This window comes from Coloeus monedula, assembly GCF_965178545.1.
Source record: "Coloeus monedula genome assembly, chromosome: 18".
Taxonomy (NCBI): domain Eukaryota; kingdom Metazoa; phylum Chordata; class Aves; order Passeriformes; family Corvidae; genus Coloeus; species Coloeus monedula.
The window spans coordinates 15,711,636-15,731,422 of record NC_138798.1 but is presented as its reverse complement, the minus strand read 5'-3'; positions in this window follow the sequence as shown (position 1 = coordinate 15,731,422).

Genomic DNA, 19,787 nt, shown 5'->3' with positions numbered 1-19,787 from the left:
TCCCTGACACCCCCTGCATGTGCTGGGTGCTCTGCAGGAAAGAACAAGCCCCGGTGCACGGCGAGCAGGGCCAACGTGCACAGCCTAAGTGGGGTTTTGCATCCTATCTATGCATTTCCTTATCGTGCCGCCTGTTCCAAGCATCCCCAGGGGCCCAGACCCATCCTGCCTGCCAGCAGCTCTGCATCCTGCAGGATTCATCCCTCTCCTCCCTCCCTTTCCCACGGCGACGCAGCCTCTGCTCTGTCTCCAGCCCTTCAGAAGGCAACACCCCAGCGTGGCCACGCTGTGTTTATCCGAAATAAAACGCAGCGGGCTGGTTTACTTTGGCAGGTTTGCAGTAAATACTGGCTGGAGCACGGGGGGCATCTGGGGAGCCGCGATCACAGGCTTCTTCCGAGGGAAACTCTGCCCAGCCCTGGGCAGGCCCTTCCCCAGCCCCACCAAAGGTGTCAGGAGACGGGGGCCGTGCTGACACAGATCCATCCTGGAGTGGCACTGCAGGCCACAAGTGTAATGGAGCAGGTCCCTTAGGGAGCTTGTCTGTACACTTGGATTATACAAACTGCTATGGGGAGAGGGAGGAATCACTGTAGCAGTTCTTTGCCTTGCAAACTGGATTTCATGCAAAGCCTGGCCCAAAAACTTTTAAAAATAACCTGCCAGAGTCCAAAAAAGCATCGTGGGGCATTAAAAATATCAAGAATTAAACCCCCCACATCTCTCTCCGGGCAGGCTCAGCCCCATCGTGCCCCACTGCAATCAAAGGGGTTGTTCCCATCTCTCTGAAGATCCCCCAACAGGAGGATCAGGTCCCCTTCCCAACACAGCCAAGCTCAGGGCTTTGCAGGGCTGGGGGAGCCCAGAGACAGCGTTACTTGTTGGAATACTGGGGGAAAAAAGAGAGGGAAGCACCCCTTGGAGAGGCTTCTCCCCCCCCACCCCTCACTGGGATGCAATCCCCAGGGAAAGGCTGCTCGGTGACCCAGCCCTGAGTGTGGCAGAGCCACTGCGGGGTCAGGCAGTGCTGTCCCCCAACGCGGGGTCACCACCCCGCTGGCAGCGAGCAGCCCTTCACAGCTCCCAGCTCCTCTCACTCCTGAGCACCCAGAGCCTGCTCCGGATCCTGCCAGGTGGTGGCTCTGGTGGAAGCCCAAAACATCAGGGCTCCACGTGCTCAGATCCCCAGCCCTGCCCCCGTTCCTGTCCTCCCCACAAGACCTGCATTCACCTTGTCCCCATCCCAGCTGCTCTGACACTCTCCAGTTGCCTCCACTTTGTCCCGGACTGGAAAAGAAAATAAAGGAGCACCCAGAGCTGCCTGCTGCAGCTCTCCCCTCTGCCTCAGGCCAGGCCCAGCCTCACCGACCAGGACATGTCAGGGCACAGCAAGGTTTGGGGCCGGACCTCTTCCCTCCCAAGCTCACATCCCTTTTACCTTTCCCAAGCCCTTTTTGCACCATTCAGTTTCTGCTTGCCAGGAACCAAGGCGACCCTTCCCCCCCCCCCCCGCCCCGCCCCGGTCTTGTTCTTCTCACCAATGTGTTTGGCAGAAGCAAAATGAAAACCCTGTTTCTTCCCTTGCCCTCTCTACGTCCATCCTCCTGCTTCCACCACCGCTGGCCAAGCAGAAATTGTAAATAGAGTTCACTATTTGGATAAGCCCTTTTTTTTAAAAAAAAATACCCGGGCCATACATCCAGTTTGCCGCTCAGGAAGTTGCACTAATTGTCCTTTCCTATAGTCAAACAGATCTATCTTTTCAATGCTGTCTTTGTGTCTCTGCATGCGAGGGAGAAAGAGGGAATGAGTGGATACGTTTATTCAATTATTTAAACACACACACAACACAACAAGAGGGCCAAGGAGGCCGGTTCCTCCCGCAGAAGCCCTCCAGCTCTCCAGACGCGGCATTGCCCCCCCCCGCCTCCCCGCAGACCCAGTAGAACAAGGCACTCAAGAGCACCCGGCAAAGAAACCGATTTTATCTGCTTTGACCATCAGCCGTGTTCTTTAACAACCCAGAACCGGAGCCTTTCCCATCTCCACACGCCCCCCGGGCGTCTCCTCCGCGCCCCCGGCGCCGCGGGGCGGGTGCAGCTTCCCCCGGGGCTCGGAGCGGGGCCGGAGCCCGGGAGGTGCTGAGCAGCACCGGGCACACGGCAGGCGCCGGGTTCCGATCGAGGAGGGGATCCGGGAGCCTCTGGCACCGCCACTGACACACACTTTGGTCCCGCTTTCTCCAAGATGCCACCAAGTCACCCGGTCATCGATTGATACCGCGGGAGGGGGAGGACCAGCTGTTGCAAAAGGACATGGTAAATCTAATAGGGGCTGCTGTCAATAAAGAAATGACAGGGAAGAAGAATCGGCTTCTTAAAGTCTGCTGAACTAACACTCATCATGGAGCCGCGGACACGTATTCTCCATCGGAGCCTGGTATCCATTACTATTTTCCTTACTAGGTTTCAATTAAAGAGCTGTAACCCCCACACGCACACCCCAGGGCAGGGCATACATGAAAGGGAAGAGGAGGCAGCGGACAACTCCTGCCAGCCCCGAGCCCCTGACGCGCCCAAGCGAATCCCCCCGACCCCGAGCGGCCGGGCCGGAGCAGAGCCGCGTCCCTGCGGGCAGCGGGACCCCGCAGCGGCACCGCTGCCTCCGCCAGCACCCCCCGCCATGGGCTGCAGGACTTAAAAAACTGCGAAAGGTGGATGTTCCCGGCGCATCTGGGCACCAGAGGAGCTCGGGGCGCAGCCATGGGGCACCCACAGCGTGACCGTGTCCCCAGCAACTTCATGTCACTCTTCCCTTCTCGCGTGAAACACATCCTAAATTATCCCCAGCTCAAAAAAGGAATTTAATAAACTCCACCGATTTTTTAATTTTTTTGTGAAAGAGGGAAGAGCTTTATTTTATTTTTTTTCCCCAATGCCCCAGATAGGAGGTTCGGGGCGGGAGAGGGAGGCTGGGAACGGGGGCTTTTTTTTCTCTGCTGGAGCCCCTCTGTGTGTTTGACCCTTGGCATCTGCCTGCGAAGGGCGAGGGAAGGGCTTCACCCGCCCTCCCTTCAAACGGGAGCTGCAAAAGGCAGCCGAAATGTGCCAGCTCAGCCCTGGGAAACTTTTGGGTAGCGGCAAATTTCTCTAAAGAACTTGACCGCTTCGGTCAGCCTGAAACTATCACCCGACGTGCAGGGCAGGGGGCTGCGGGCTCCCTCGGAGAGCCACTCCACGGGGTGTGCTGGAGGCAGAAAGTCCTCTCCTCTTTCCCCACCGCTTCCCAACTGTCCCTACTGCCAGGGGACACCTCCCCGCGGGGGCTGAGCCGGTAGTTCAGACCCTCACCCCTGCTTTGGGGGGTGCTGGCAGCCCCGCCACCAGCCCCCGGCCCGTCGGGACACCGGCTCCCACTGCGCTTCACCAAAAGGCTCCTCTACCCGCTCGCACATCCACACACGATCCAGCAAAACCCTCCGGAGATCATTTCCGTGGGGAGCACGACAAGATGGAAAAAAATTAATATTAATAATTAAAAAAAAAAAAAGGCAGAAAAATAAATCAGGGGCTCCTCTCTGTCTCTGGGGCGTGGGAGGCTTTCTAGCGCAGTTTTATTTTAGTTCAGTATTTTGAGCAAACTTCAGATTGATTTCCGGAAAGCGCAAACGCGCACACATGGGAAAGTGAAAAAACCGGTCCTTCGAGGTCATCTGAGAAGGGGAGACGGGATCTGTATCCTTCTTCCCCCCCTACCGCCCCCCCCCCCAAAAAAAAAAAAAGTAACAGAAGGGGAAAGATCCCATGTTTTTATAGTTTAAAAGTACTTTGAATTATTTGCTTTTAATGGCACACGTGGCTGCAGCAAAGCCGGGCTCTGCTTTCGATCTTGCACTTGCTCCTTGCTTTTCTATACACGCATATATGTGTGTGTATATACATCTCTCAGCTTTACAGCCCCCATTTCACGGCCAGGTTTCTCTCTCCTCGTCTCCTCACCCTTTCCCCTGGACCAAAAACCAGTCCCAGGCCACTCTTGCTCCTACGGTCATTACTGTTCTGCTGGGATTCAGAAACGCGGGCAGAGCCGGCTTCTGACACAGCGTTTCTCTGGAGCAGCAGGAGTGTTGTGAAAATTTATTAAACCCAGATGATCCGGGAGTTTGGGCAGACGGAAAAGATTTCCAATTAAAGCCGAGCGGAGCAGAATACAACCAGCTCTGCGTCGCAGGTGTAAACTGTATTTGTGCAGCTCTCGCTGCGCTTCCCGGAGCGGCTCCTTCCCTTTGCTGTAACTGGGGTTAGAGGGGAAAGGTTTGGGGTTTTTTTCTCCCGCAGGAGATTTTGCTAGGGAGCCATCGGGCTCGCCCCGGCGCCGGGCTCCGCGGCGCGGAGCATCTCTCCCCGCGGTCGATGCGCGCCTGGGCGGCTCGGTGCCGGCAGCCCCCGCGGGGCCACCGGCCGCCACCTCCGACCCCTGAAAAATCCCTGCTCACCTGTTGCTTCAGCCGCTTCTTTAATGGCATGGGCTTAAGGGGAAGCTAAAATGCTCACAAGCGATCTCGGAAAAGCGGCGGCGGGAAGGAATGATTCCAGGTAGATGGGAGATGGGGGAGGACAAAACAGACGGGGAGCCGGGGCATCACTCCCGATTCTCGGGATAAGAAAGGAAATGCGGTCTCACAGAGCACAGCCACTTTCTGCTCGTTTTGGTACCGGTTCTTAGAGTGTTGGGAGCGTTAACTACCCCCGAAAAGTGGTCCCTTGTTCATCAAGAGTATTCAGGAGCCCAAATCACCTCGGGGTCCGTGGCAGCCACCCCCCTTAAACAGCTTTTTCTTCCTTAGAGTGAGGCTTGACACACGCTCCGTGCGCGGGGCACTCAACTTTCTGATGTTACAATCTAAATAAGGGGGAAAAGCATTAATGAATGTTTAATCCTTGTTTTCTTTAAATACCATTAGGACAATTGTCCAGATCCCGGGTCAGGGAAAAATGCTGTTCAGTGGAGACAGGAAGGCGACGGCTTGGAAGGAGAAGAGGGGATTTGAAGAGCGAATAAGTGGGTGCATAGTGCCTGGAGCTCACCTTCTGCAAAGACAAGGTGTGATTAATGCCCGACACTTCTGCAGCCGTTTGCCCCTGCCCTGGCTCACAAATCCTGCTGCTCGTCCCCCGACAGCGAAGTAAGCAGAGCAGATTGTGAAGCCTCTGCACGCTGGGACGGGGGTGGGAGAGGGGGGAAAAGAGAAAGAACATACAAGACAAGCCCGTCCCAAGAGCTGGAGTGGGCAGAGTATTACATGTACAAACATCCAAACAAGATTCGAGCAGTACAAAGCGTCGGAAAATCCAGAGCAGCCACATAAAAAGAGAAGTTAAGTAGGAAGTGGTGTAAAAGTGTTGTCATTTATTTTGCCTTCCCTTACAGATGTTCTGCATAAAGCCCTATCTTAATGAGACGGAGGGAGGCAGGGAGGGAGGGGGTGAACGCCGCCTGAACCCCGCGCTCCCAGCGCAGGCGGGGAGGGGGCGCGGGGGTCCCGCGGAGACTCCGTGGGCTCCGGCCACGGGATGGCGCCGCGGCCACCGCCTCTCACCTGCCGGAGCGGGGCTCACCTGGGCGGCCCGGGGCACCCCCAGGCCCGGCCCCGCCCGGGGAGCGGGGCAGCGGCTGGAGCAGCGGCACCGCTCATCCGAACGGATCGCAATAAAAGAACTCTTAGAAGTGACAGCCAGGCGTTTATGGGCTGAGAAACAACGCGAGCCACGGCCACAGCATCCCTGCTGCTGCGCCGGGGACCCGCGGGTGACGCAGGATAACCAGTCCCGGGGGAGGGTGGTGAGGAAGGAGGTAAAAGGGGATGGGGGAAAGTTCAGATCCTGGCGGCCAGAGTTTGGCCGCCAGAATTAGCAGCTCCTGAGCTCGCCAGGAGGGAGGAATAACGCGGCGGGGCAAGAGAAGCGCGGAGCCAAACTTAGGGACCGGGAAGGGAAAGATCCGTTCTTCAAAACAGCTGGACTAAAAATACCCACCCTCCCCCTCCAGACTGAAGGCTGGATGAAGGTGTACGAGGTCTAATATTTCAGGTGACATAAGAAGGGAGCAAACACCTTGCCAAAAGCATCTCTCATCCCGCACCACCTCCTCCCCCGAAATACAGTGACCACCCCTCGCCAAAAAAAACCGTCAAGCAAATAAATCCGAAGTCACGTCTCGCTGTCACCCACCAGCCAAGAAAAAAAATAAAACAACAACCAAAGAATATCGCGTTTTATGCGCCCTGCTCCTCCTGATCAGACCAGGAGAGGAGCCGGTCGCCCCTCGCTGCCCCCTTCCCAGGGCAGGTGTGCCCACCGCCCGCTCCCACCACCCAACCACGATCCCACCGCGCAGCAAAGCGCTGGGGACAGTAGCTGGGTTTAAGCATAAAAAAGAGCCTGTTTGCTTCTTTATTAGTGTCGAGCCTACTCTAATTACGAGAAATCGCTGCTCTCGGGCTGAAACGACGTGTTGTCCTGTGCTTGTAAAATACATTTCAAGTAATTCTTTTCTGTCTATAAAATACAGCGTGTGTGTGGGGAATATAAATAAACTGCTGTCCATTTGTTTAATGCTATTTTAGCCAAATTGACTGGCCGGATTGGAATTCGACATAAAAGCTTTAGTTTGCAAAACATCCGCACTGTAACGGCTGGGAGACAGGGCTCGAGCTCCAGCGCGACGGGCACGTTAACTGCATTAAAACCCCTCCATACATTTTCGAGCTTTTGCCTTTTTCCCCCTCTCGCAGCCCATCCACCCGCTCTCCTCCCCGCCTCCGGGCGCCTGCGCCTGGTTTTCTCCAAATGAAGTATTTTACGTGATCGATGGAAGGAGTCATTTGGCCCATAATTAGGTCAATAAAATCAATGTTTATTCCTCTGATGGCCTGAAAGCTAATAAATTCCTCTTTTATATTCGCTCCCTCCGAAGATTAGAAACGAGCTGCCCCAGCGACAGCGGAGCGGGGTGGGCGGCAGCCCCGGCCGGCGGGGATCGCTCCGTTCCGCCGGGGAGCCGCGCTCCCAGCCCGCCACCGACCCAGCCGCTGGCACAAAAAAAAAGTTTATTAAAAAAAAAATTAAAATTCCCTACACATATCCTTCCCATTCCTGTTTATTTTTCAAGGCGAGCCAATTTACTGCACATCCAAATTTAGTCTAACCCCCCTCGAGCACCCCCCCATCGCGCACACACACGCTCCACTCCTGTCTCGCAGATAACTTTATTTCGCTTGATTCCCTTTGGAGCCACTGTTAGTCATGGACACGCAAGGAGGTTTGAAGGCGCCTTGGAGAAATCCTATTAGACTTGGAGAAAGTAAAGCTTTTGGGACAATTAAAAAAAAAAAACCAAAAACCAAACAACAAAAAAACCAACCCAAACTCGCGACAGTTTTATTTTTCACGCAGTAATAGCGAGGAAAAAGCATCGCAGTCCTAATCAGATCAATACAGAGACACACAAATCTTTGCAAAGGTTTAGCAGTTTACAGTGGGTTCCAGACCTTTGACATACACTGAGGATTAATTGGGCACTGTCAAGAGGGGGGAAGAGGAGGTGGGATTCCAGTTAATTAGTCGAGAAATGAATAAAAACTAAACATTATCGGAATTGTCTGCGGGTCCTGGTTTGTTAGTGGGGATTTGGGGATCAGCTTTTGTGTGCCGTAAATTGGATCTGAGTAGCGTGGTGCTGTCTTACACTGTCGTTTTGTGAACTGGCGACAGCTCGAGTCCATGGGAAAACTTAAAGGGAACCTGGGGCCGGTCACGGAGCCTCATTATCTCATGTCGGATACCATCTTTCGGGGAGAGCGTTTAATCAACAGTGGCACACAATCCTCCCCTCGCAACCTGGGCAAACCGCACCACCTTCCCTTCCCTCCGCCCTGCAAACGGCCCGAGAGAAAAAATAATAAGAACCCCCCTTTGCCGAGAGGGTGAAGCCGTCCCACGAGCTGCGAGGCGGCGGCGGAGATCCCGCAGCCGCGGCTGCCCCCGGCGAGTGCCCAGCCGGCCACGTGGGGCTTCGCCCGTCCCTGCGCTTGAAGGGCTGGGTCTCCGCGGTGCTTCGGGTTCTGCCTTCCCCCACAGAGCCGGCAAAGAGCCGGGCCCGTGTCCGGAGGGAGTTTTCCCCGCGGCGCTGGACGGGGCGCTCCCCGCTGCCAACCCGCGGGGCCGCCTGGCCGCCGCTCCCCGCCCGCCCTGCCGACAGCCCGGCTCCGCCAGCTGGTTCTCCCTCTTCCCGGCCTGCTTTCCTCGAGAAAATCACGGCTTGGCACCCGCTGGTTCTCCGGGCAGCCCCGCCGGGCAGGCGGCGGAGCCCGGCGGCCCCAGGCCAGCGCAGCCCTGCCAGGGTGTCCCCCGGCTGAGCAAGGGAGTTTCCCTTCGCTCTCAGCAAGGTGAATTCCCACCGCTCCTCCCTCCGCCTGCCCCGAAGGGTCCGGCTGGCAGGAAGAGGGGAGACGGGGAAAGAGATGGGAACGAGCGAGGGATCCGGCAGCACTTTCCCTCCAGTCTCAGGAGAGGAGTCCTCACGGGAGGGAAGCCCTCAGCAGTGAAGGCGAATGTTAGTCCCGGCCGTGCCGATGCCCCGACACGAGGTCCCCCGGTTCTGGCCGGGACCAGCGCGGAGCCGGGACGGAGCGAGGGGAGCAGAGAGGGGGAGCCCTCAGCCCACGGGAACTCCCGGCCGGGTGCGGGTGTCCCCCCTGAGCCGCTTTGCGCGCTCCCCGGTGGGGAGGGGACCCCTGTGAGGGGGTGACGGGTCTCTGCAGAGATCTCTCGGGGGTCGCTCCGCGTAACCGAGCGGGACGGGGCCGGGAGGACGAGGCTGTGGCAGAGCGGGAGGAGCCCGGGTCCAGATCCCCCAGCATCCCGCGTGGGGCTGGGAGAGCCCAAGGGACGGACAGGCGGACCTTGCCGAACGGTAAAATCCGCTACACCCTGCCGCTTGTAGTTAGGGAGATCCCTGTCCTGCGGGTATCCTAACCCTAACCCCTCCTCCGGGGCTGAGCAAAGAAGGGCCCCGGGGACGCGAACTGCCCCCGCCAGCGACAGGACGGCCGCCCCCGGCGCTGCTACCGCGCTCCCGGCCACCTCCCGGGCCACCGGTGCGAGTCCCCGGCGTCCCCCCATCCCGGGAGGGAGCTTGGCAGAAGGGAGGTCGCAGGTCCCCGAGAGCTGCGGCGAGAGCATCCCTCCCGGCACAGGAATCTCTCCCGAGGTGGAGGAAGGCGAAAACCGCTGGGTTTTGGGGAGAGGAGGGTTTGGAAAAGGAGCGCATCCCGGTCCGTGCCCGGGAGGTGCCCCCACCTCCCGCGTGGGGCGGCGCGGAGCCAGCGGCGGTCGCCGCGGGGCCGGTGGCAGCCCAGCAGAGCCCGGAGCATCCCCGCGGCCGGGCAGCAGCCTCTGCCCCGGCCTCCTCGGGGCCAGTAATTGGGTGTGCTTAAAATCAACCCGGCTAACGAGCCTGTTGTCCTCCTCACCCCACCCCCGCGTGTGAAACATTGTCATTAGGCGTCTAATATCTCCATCGCTTCCAGGGGGGAATGGGAAGAGGCTGCTCGAAAAAAACCACAGACAAAAGAAAGTGTGTGAACTCCCAGCGCCCATACGCACAGCACAATGCAAAGCGGGTTAATATCAGTTAGCAGTTCTGCAGTGACCTGTAAAGTTGCCTCTCTGGAAAGATTCTTGATGTATTACTTAACATGGCTACACTGTTATCTGTCTCGGCATTAATGCGTCCATTAAATCACTGTTGAGTAGCATCAACCTACTCCCGAGTCTTCCCGTCCCCTGGGAATATGGTTTCTAAACAGGATCAAACATGTGATGCTGACAAGTCATGAGATAAGTTATAATTAATTAGAGTTTGCTACATCCACAGAATGGGTACTTGGGGAAGTGGGGATGGACCGGGCCATTAAGGACTTCAGCCAGGAGGGAGGATCTATAATATTGAGTTGGAAAACAAGAAGAAGTAATAATCAAAGGTGGCCGAAGAAAACTGCAAACCTTTGGCTTTCAGAACTCGGTCAAGATTAAAGTTGTTCTTGATGGGAAACACACCATCCACTCCTTAATGAAAACCATGGGGAGACTGATGCTGCGGATGGCTCCTTAAACAGGGAGAGGAATCCTCGCTCCAGGTCTGAGGACAAAAATCAGCGGCACAATTCGCAAGGGGAAGAAGAGGAGGAGAGGAAGGAGTTGGGAGAAGGGAGCCGCCTCGCCTGGCTGAGCAGCGAAGCCGCAGCCAGAGGTCACCTCTCCACCCGACACACACTTCGGGGTCGTTTCGCAGATGTTCCCCCGGTCCAGAGGGGCCCGGAGCACCCCCCTGCCTGCCCCAGAGCGCCCTGGAAGCTGCCGAAACCCTTCTCCTCCCGGCAGACAAATGGCCCCTCTTGCCCTGGGCTGGGGCCAGCCTCCAGCCCTCCCCCTGCCCTCTCTCTGCTGGAAGGACAGTTAAAAATCAGACTGCAAACAAGTGGATTTTGGTCTGAGCTGTAATAGCCCTTATTTGCTTTGCTTTAACAAACAGCTGGAGGGGGGGATTTACTTTCAGGCTGGCTGTAAAAGCTCCACGCGGGAGGGGAAAGGCAGGGGACGGAGGTTAACCGGCGGCACGGGGTGTCTTTTCATGCCCTCTGCGAGTCAAAGCAATGGCTGGGGTTATTTGCTTGCTCTCTGCAACAAATGGGAGCCCTTCAGGTGAGAAGATGCTGGAAGGGCGGAATGACAGGACAGATTTACACCTGTCCTTACAGCCTTCTCTGACAACCCCTACAGCCTGCAGAAATGACCAGTGGTGCCGCGGAGTCTGGGGAAGTCAGCAGGTTCACTCGGCTTTTTTGTTGCTTTTTCACTCTGTGCTCCCCCACCGCTGCCCCTCCTGCTTCCTTCTCCCTTTCCCTTGTTTTCTCATGGCACGACACGAAGCACAGAGAGATGGACCCGACTGATAGGCTCCCCCAGCCACCCTCTGCCCCAGGAATATCACAGCTGACCCCGGGGAGCCCCTTCTCAGCACCTCCTTGGTCACACAGGGCGCCCAAGGTCTGCCTTTACCACACTCCAGCCTCCTGCTCTAACCTCCTCCAATTCTCAGCTGCCCCCTCCCAGACAAGAAGGCAGAGAGAAGATAACCCCCCTTATGCCCTGTCTCCCCCCAGCATCCCACCTCGATGACAGAGGTTGTCCAGATGCCTCTGGAATCTGGCTGGACCCAGCTGCCATCTTCATCCGTGGAGAGGACAAAGGCTGCATTTCCCCTGTCCCACCCCAAGGGCCTGTTGCCACCTCCAAGTGCCCGCTGAAAGCCCTTCTCAAAGCCAGCTCTCGAGTGTGGCGTCTGCTGGAGCCAGGAGCACTCAGCCCCGCATCCAGCACGCCTGGAAGGCTGCGGCCATCCCGGCTGAGGCCATGGGGGTGTTGCTGAGGGTCCTCTGGAGAGGACTGGAATACATTTCAGTAGCCCCCAGCCAAAAGCATCTTGCAAGCAAAGCAGCACAGCCCAACATCTCATCACTCAGCCTCATCACACAGCACTGAACAGAACCTTGGGAGGCTCTGCTACAACACGGGTGCCTGAAGTTACAGTCCAAGAGCCAAATATAAACCCCCACGACTTGGGAGCGCATAACGGAGGTCTCCTGATGGATCCCACATGCCCACCGTGCCCCCAGGACAGAGCTCTGGGCAGCAAAGTGCTCAGGCAGAGAAGATACAACAGCTCCTAAACTGCTCTTAACATTTTCACCTGAAGTTTGTTAAGTGCCACATTCTGCTGGAGATCTCCAGCCGGATCCCTCCTCCTGCAACAGGCAAGGGAGCCAAAGCTGCCAGTTCTTACCAAAAACCCCCCGAGGTTTCTCATCTCCCCATTAGGCTCATTGCAGCAATGATTTCCCAATTACGCAGAGTCCAACAGTTTCAACAGAAAAGACTGGGAATGCCTCACAGGAGGACTCTTGCCTGCCCCAGGCTAGGAAAGAGTAGAGAACCTGCCCCAAATGAGGCAAGCGTGGGGATTCGCAAACAGGTCCCTCTGCTCATGGCGACAGCCCTAAGCCCCGGAATGGGGTTATAGCCAGAGGCAAGCACTCGAGATTCCTCTAAAATCTTTGGGAACATCTAAGGGTTCGGCACTTCTAAAAATCTCTTGAGGCTTCTTCAGATGCCTGGAGAGAGATTTCACAGCTTGTCTCCTCTTAGCTGCGTTTTCAATCTCCGGCCAGAAAAATAGGCTGTGCAACTTCTTTGTGCCTTCCTTATGATAATTAGGATTAATAAGTCACCATTTCACCTATGATACACACCACTGCTACGCAGTAACCATGAGATACCATCGTTTGTGGCAACACTCATCCCAGTGAGGATGGATGGGGATATCACAAGGGGGGAACGGGGGACAGAGAGAGGAGTTAAACCTTTTATAGCCTGGAAGGAGCAGGGATGCCTCTCCCTCCTGCATTCCCTTCTGGAGGCTGAGGCTTTCTGGGATGATTCTGCCACTGAACACACTGCAGGAAGGGAGGAGGCCAAGAATACCCTTTGGAAACTTAAAAAAAGGTTTGTGTTTTCTCCTGTGCAATGTGAATATGCAGATGACTTTGCATATGACTGCTCTGTGGAGTAAATGCCTTTCAGGGAAGAGACAAAGGTGCTCTTTGGGATTGGCAGGGGGAAGAGGATGGAATATAACACTGTTTTGAATCATGTTTTTCCAGCCACTCTGGAGCTGATGGGGTGACATTTCAAGAGAGGCATCGATCCAGGTGCATGACCACGAAGAGTTAATCTCTCCATGGAGGTACTTCCTCAGCCATTGCCACCCAGAATTTCAGACACAGGGTGCATGATGTGTGTTTGGGGATCTCCCATCAGTCAAGGTCAAGGTCTCCTCCTCATTCCTTTAAACGATCTGGACCCTGCCTCTCCAAAAAAACCCCACTTCCCCCTGCTGCATGCTGGGATCCCTGGAGCTGCTGGAGTTTGTACCAGGGGGAGGTTGTGGAGGGGGAGTGCTGACAGCTGGCTTTGCTCGGTGAGAGGCCCTTGGCTGCACAACCACTTCTCACCTCCCTTTACCAAAGCCTGGCTGTGGCACCCTCCTGGTGGAGATCCACTGCTTGTCCATCAAGGATTTCCCAGATGGGAATGCTGCTGCCCTGCCAGGTCCCAAACACTGAATTTCCTTCCCAGGGCACACACAGCACATCCAGGGCATCCCAGGAGCGCTGGGACTGCGTTGCTGCTCCTCGCTGAGACACGGCTGATCTGCATATATTCAATGACCACGTCTGGGAAGACTGGATGTGCTAAGCCCAGGCATAATTTCCAGGCATGGAAAAGGGTGTGCTCAGCAACCCCAGACATTTTCTAAGCCTACTCAAGATCTGCTATGATCAGATGGTTTGTCCAGCCAAAGAAGTCCTGAAGATGGAGCACATGGCTGGGAAACATCAGATTTGGAGGGAGTTAAGGACATTTGGAAGACACTTCCAAACGTGCAGTTTTTCTTGCGTGACACACAGGGTCACTCTTGTCAACAAATACCCCATTTTAATATTTCATTAAACTTTCATGGTGTACTCTGAGTCCATGATATAGGCACAGTCCACAAACGTAAAAATCAATTAATCAGTCCCTAAGCGAATACCCAGTGAGAGAGAGAAAGGCTCCCATTAATTTCTCCAGACTTCAGGTCAAGCCCTAAATGTATAAAGATCAAAAGACCTGGAGATTAGCACTGAGCCAAGTCATCAGCAGTGGGATTTCCAAAGGCCACGCTCAGCCCCTTACGAGTAGATGGGCAAAAACACATTGACCCAAGATATTTTAGTTCCCCTTTTTTTTGTGCGATGAGGCAACTTTTGATTTTATTTTTTATTTAAGAAAGGAAACGGTCAAAGAAGTTGTTTGCACTTTTCACCACAAGTGAGAGTTTTCCTGCACACACACACATCACTCTGAAGTTCCTGAGAAGATGAGTGACAGCCCAATTGCCTCGCACCCTTTGCTCTTGGCACATCTCCCTGCCAGGTTTGTGCTGAGAACAGGTGGCTTTCGCACCTAGCACATATTTGTGCTGGCTGAGTGCTAGCAGTGAAATCAAATCCCTTCCTCTGACCCAGGAATTTTGATGGCAGAGGGAAGGGTGTCTCGTTTGAGGGGGTGTGGCACTTCTTTCCACAGGAACATTTATCATTTCTCTGCTGAAAAAGAGACCAATAACCCATACCCCGTGCCTGTTATTACCCTGTGAATTCAAAGGTGTCTCGTTTTTAATGGGCCCTTAGCAATAGCACCAGCACCTCATCATTTATCATCTTGTGCTGACAACTTCCTTGATGCAGAAAGCTCCTGAGTGGCACCTCTGAAAGAGGCGTCCACAGAATGAGCCGTGAGGGGTCTTGCAGCTTTTCCTGTAGACAAGCAAAGGAAGACCCGAGGCGTGTTTATACCTTTGAACTGGAGTATCGGTCACAATATCAGACTCCCCATGTTCTCCTCTCTAGCCCAGTGCCAGGCAGAGCACAGGGGAGGAAAATCAACCTCTGAGGGCCACATCTCCCTCCTCAGCAAGGGCAAGAGGGATGGGGCACAGCAGTGCAGGCAGGAGAGCCCTGCTCCCACCTCCTTCCCAAATCCAACGACCGCATCGGAGCCAGCACAGCTCGGAGATACCCCTGCACAGGGCAGGACTGGCCCAAACTGCTTTCCTCCCTCCCAAAGCAAAGCAGAAACCGAGGGTGAGTCACAGCTTTGACCTACAATTTGAAGCCTGCTTTTTTTCCCAGGGCTTCAAGGAAATCTCGTGTTAAATCCATAACCGAGTCCTAAGGGAGACAGGCAAAACATCCTCTGACACAGCTGACCTCCTTTCTCTCTCTCTCTTCGAGAAGATGTTTTTCAAGGAAAGAAGCCAAAAACTGAGCTTAGGGAAACGAGCAGAGCTTGGCTGGGTTGATGGGGCTGAGCTGACTTTGGCCAGGCAGTGCTGCCTCCTAACCTGCTCCTATGCAAATCCCAGCAGCAGCAGCAGCCTCACCCTGGCAAAGGCTGCTCTTCCCTCCTGGTTTGTGCAAATACAGTCCTGCCACAGATCCATTTGCAATGGCCTCGAATGACAACAGCTGATTTTGACGCTGGCAACAGCAAATCTCCCATTTTCCCCTCGGAGGGTTTGGCAGAGCCAGGCTGATTTTCTTCTCCAAACCTTGCCTGGCAAAGGTTTCCCTATCTCATCGCCTCATGCAAGCACAACACTCTGTAATTACCAGGTCCAGAGCCTTTCATTCAAGTGCCTTCAAGGACTTTGAAGAATTTTGACTTGGGGCCCCCTGGGGTGAGAGCCCAAGGATTACTTTGCCCAATTTACTTATGAGTAAACTGAGGCACGGCAGAGGGAAACCTGTAATTTTCACGAGTCTGTTCATTCAGGATTCCTCATTTTCCACACTCCCAACTCCAAAATGCCCTAAAGGCCTCAGTATTCAGGGCTGCTGAGCAGCCAAATATTTGGTGGAAGGGTTTTGCAGTGCTCCAGAAAGCCAACTCCATCCTCTTTCCAAACCACCCACTCAGAAAAAATCAGGGCATCCAAAACTGGTGGTTTGTGACACTCACCTGATAATAGGGTGTGCTATTAATGAGCCCCAAATCCCAACCTCTCTGCACTTCCATTGAAGAGATATCCAGAGGGAAAAATAGGAAAGCAGGTAATATCTTCCCCCTCTTCTGCCCAAGAGCTCAGTGTGCAGGCCAAATGTGGGAGGAAGGGAGGAATTTCCAAACAGCCCCACAGGAGGCTCGGGGCTGCTGCTTGCCAGGAGACACCTCTGTCACAAGCAGCACGTAGGGCCACGAGCACCAGAACCCCAGGAGCACAGCCTGGCTTCCAGCACCCATGGCTCATTTCCTGTTTTAATGAAATCACTTGGAGGCTCAGGCAGGACTCCATCCCTGCTCTGTCCCCAGGGGTTGTGCACAAGGGAGGGACTCTCTGTCCAGGGGTTTCTCCAGCATCCTCACGGACAGCAGGGATGGGTTTAGCACCTGCTGTGGGCACCAAGCAGCTGCTCCCAGTGTGGATCCTCTGCCCAGCAAGGAGAGCTTGCTCTAACACCCACTGCTTCAGCAGGGATCACTAATGGTCTCCCCCTCTATCCCACTGCTGCCCATTCCCACAAGTTTTAGGAAACTTTCACCCTTTTTTCAACTTTGACTGAAACCACTATTCAAAAGGTGCTTGGGGAAGGGGATGGAGGGGAAGGGCAAGGCCACTTCAGCCTCCTTTTCCTAGCAACTGCCTGAAGAAAAAGGAATAATTGTGTATTACCCACATGCAGCCAGAACATAAGTTACAGGAAAGAATCCGTCAAAGGGGGAAAAGACATTCAGATATTCAAGGAAAAGATTTCCAAGCTGACTTATGATTTTTCCTCCAGGATCTCATTGCAACAGGCACTGTGCAAACACTCAGCGAGAGACAATTTCCTGCACCAGATATATTAAAATCTAAGCTGCAGAGACAGCAAGAGTGTGGGAGGGAAAATGGGAGGGTTGAGGAGAACTGAACTGACTCACTCTGGGTTACTTATCTGGTCAAGAATAGAGGCAGGCAGAAATAATCCAAGGCTCCAGAGTGCCAGTCCAACACTGTCCTTCAGACAAGGTTGCTCCTACCTATCCCTTTGATCTGCTCATAACAGCAGGGAGCAAGGGCCACCTCCTATCAAAACGAGAAGCCAGGCCACAGCCAAAGAGCAGCAAATGGAGAAACAGCAAGAGAAGATTATCTGAGAATGCCAGATACTTGTGAGAATAAAGTGTCTGTCACCAGCAGAAACATAATGGTGTCACACGTGGGCTGGGGTAAGTCAGCACAGCTCCCCAGCAGCCAGGGCTCTGCTCACCAGACAGCAGCAGGGTCTGCTCCACCTTATCAATCACCAGTGCCAGGAGGAGTAGGGGGGAGATGGGAGCTCAGTGAAGGCCATGCCCCAGTTTGGAGAGCACCAACATGTAGTCCCACGCCAGGGATCTGGACAGGCAAGGAGAGAGAGGGGTGATAAATAGAGGAAATAATGCCAAAATAGTGATGTAAATTAACAGCCTTGAGTAAAGCAAAAGAAATGGGAATCCCCTCCTGCTAAAGGTGAATTAAACCTTCCTTATCCCTCCAAACCCCTGAAAGAGTTAACAAAATAGTAGGAAAAGGAGAACAGAGATTCTAATTTATGGAGAGGTTCAAAGGGCTTTTGATAAAGCCCTTCAGTAGAGTCTCTGAAGGAAATTTTATAATCATGGGGTTGCGAGATAAAGTGCTGTCATAGATTAAAAACTTGTTGAGACAGAAAACAGAGGAGAAGGAAATAAATGGCAAATGACCAGCATGGAAATAATTTAGGAGAGGTGTCCCTAGGATGAATTTGGAAAGTGGTTAACTGTAGTATGACTTTATGACTAATAGCAATTAGACATGGTAGAATAATAAACAGGAGCATGGTAACAACGTTGATCCTGTACCCGTGTGCTGCAAAGAGTCTGATCCAGAACAACTCGGGGGTTTTTTATTAATTTGGGGAGAAAAAACCCAACACAAAACACCACCAAAGCCATGTTGTTATTCCCATTGATCCCCCCTAAAATAAACCCAGCAACATTTCAGTGACACCTCCCCATCCTCACACTCCCTCTGCAGGCAGAGGCTCCAGAGCTCTCTGACAAAGAATCCCTGGCACCAGCAAAGCGGAGGAGCAGGATTTTTCTGGCGTTTGATTGCAATAAAGTTTTCAGCGATTCCCTCCCCCTCCCTCTCCCTCCCTTCACCAGCTGCCTTCCCTGAGCTTGCTCGGGCTGGGACCCACGGGCTGAGAAACACCCTTGGGAGAAAGGAAGCTTCGAAGTTCTTTGCTGGCATCTCAGAACCTGGAGCCAAGCCGAGCCTAGGTGAGAACTGCAAGGACCAGGGGGATCCAGGAGGATCACACAGAGGGTGGGATACCTGGAAATGCAGTTGAGCAGCGGCTGGATAGCAGCCTAGACTGCACTGCCCTGAGTTGGAGAGGGACGAGAGAGAAGTGGTCCTGGCACTCAGAACCTGCTCCCACCGCCCAGGGAGCCCCCAGCCCACGGCCTGGGCAAGGAGCCCTCTGGAGCTGCAAGGTGCCGTGCAGGGAGGGAGGATGGGGACTTCCTTGGCACTGAAGCGATTCTCCTGTGTTCTGGCAGGTGCCATGTGTGGCACAGCGCAACCACAATGATTGCTGTGGCACCTTTTCCCAAAACAGCTGCAGGAAAGATGAGGAAGAAATGCCTCTTCCTTTTCCCGCTTCCCAAACACGGGGAAACACCAACTTCCTGGGATGTTTTCCACATGTTCATTGCCCCCCACCTCAGCAGCTCTGCTCTGAGCCAGGCTTGGAAAAGACCCTTCCCACCAAGCCCAGCTCCTTGTCATCCACAGGAAAAAAAAATAAAAGGACAGTGTGGAGATGAACCAGATTGCACTGTACGTTTCAACCAGCCTTTAATCAAGTCATGCCAGGATAATTTGGAAACAAATGAAAATTGATACATTTTAGGCGTGCTGAGAGCAGGGAAAGGCTGGAGGCAGCTGCTGCATGGACGTGGAAAGATGCTCACAGTGGGTCCATGCCCTCCCCAGGAGGGAAGAACAAGGCAGCTGCCCAGAGGTAGAGGGGAGAAGGTGCTTGGCATTTTAAAAGAACCGGAGCCTTTCCGTAAGGAAACGGTGCAGGAATATTGATTGCACAAGAGGGCTGGGTGCCTGCCCTGCCTTTGTGACTCTTCCTCTTTTTTTTCCCTCCCCAGTGCGCCCACAATGGCAGCCCTTTCATGACAGAATGATTTCAGTGAGCCCAAACACAATGTGCCTTACAGCTGTAATTCTGGGACTCCTCGAGCATGAATCATATGATGCACAGAGCTGATAGTGGGGGCAGAGGCATTTGCTTCGTTTCCAGACAGAGGGATGGAGTCGGGCTCCATCCGGCTGAACCAGTGCTTCCACTGCTCCTGCACCTTTTTCCAAACACCACAAAGCAGGGCCAGGTACCTGTGCGAGCCCTGTTTGCTGGAAACCACCTTCCTGAGGCACTGTGCGGCTCAGGAATCAGAGCTCAAGGCATTCCAGCCCCTGGTCTCTTGCAAAATCTCATGACCTTGTGGAGGCAAGGCCACAAAATTCACTTGTTTGACTTCATTCTCAGACTTTCATTGAGTTTGACTTGGGGAAAGAAAAAAAGCCAACAAAACCATCAGTAACAAAACACAAAGCAGCAGAAATAAAAATAAAACCAAAGGGAGCAGAGTTTGCAGGGAGGGAAATCTCACTGCCCTTCCCTCCTGCCCGGAGCTTTGGCTTTGGGACATTTTTTTTGAAACATCCATCCATTCTTTTACTCCTTTCTGAGCCCATCAGACATGAATCCACCTATCCAGGCCTCCTGGAGAAAAAGCAGTAAAGAAAACCTTGGGATGAAGATGTGAGAGGCAGGGAAGGATCCAGGAGCACACACAGGTGCCCTCCTCCAAGCAGGACTGAGCATTTCTCCAAAGCCCAACACACACTGGCATCATTCCACTGACTTCAGAAAAACCATGCTCCCTCGGGACTGAATTAATTTTCTTTAAGCAAATGCTCATGAGGATTTTTTCACTGTCTTTGGTGGAAACCAGCACTGTCCCTACCATCCTCCTGTTACA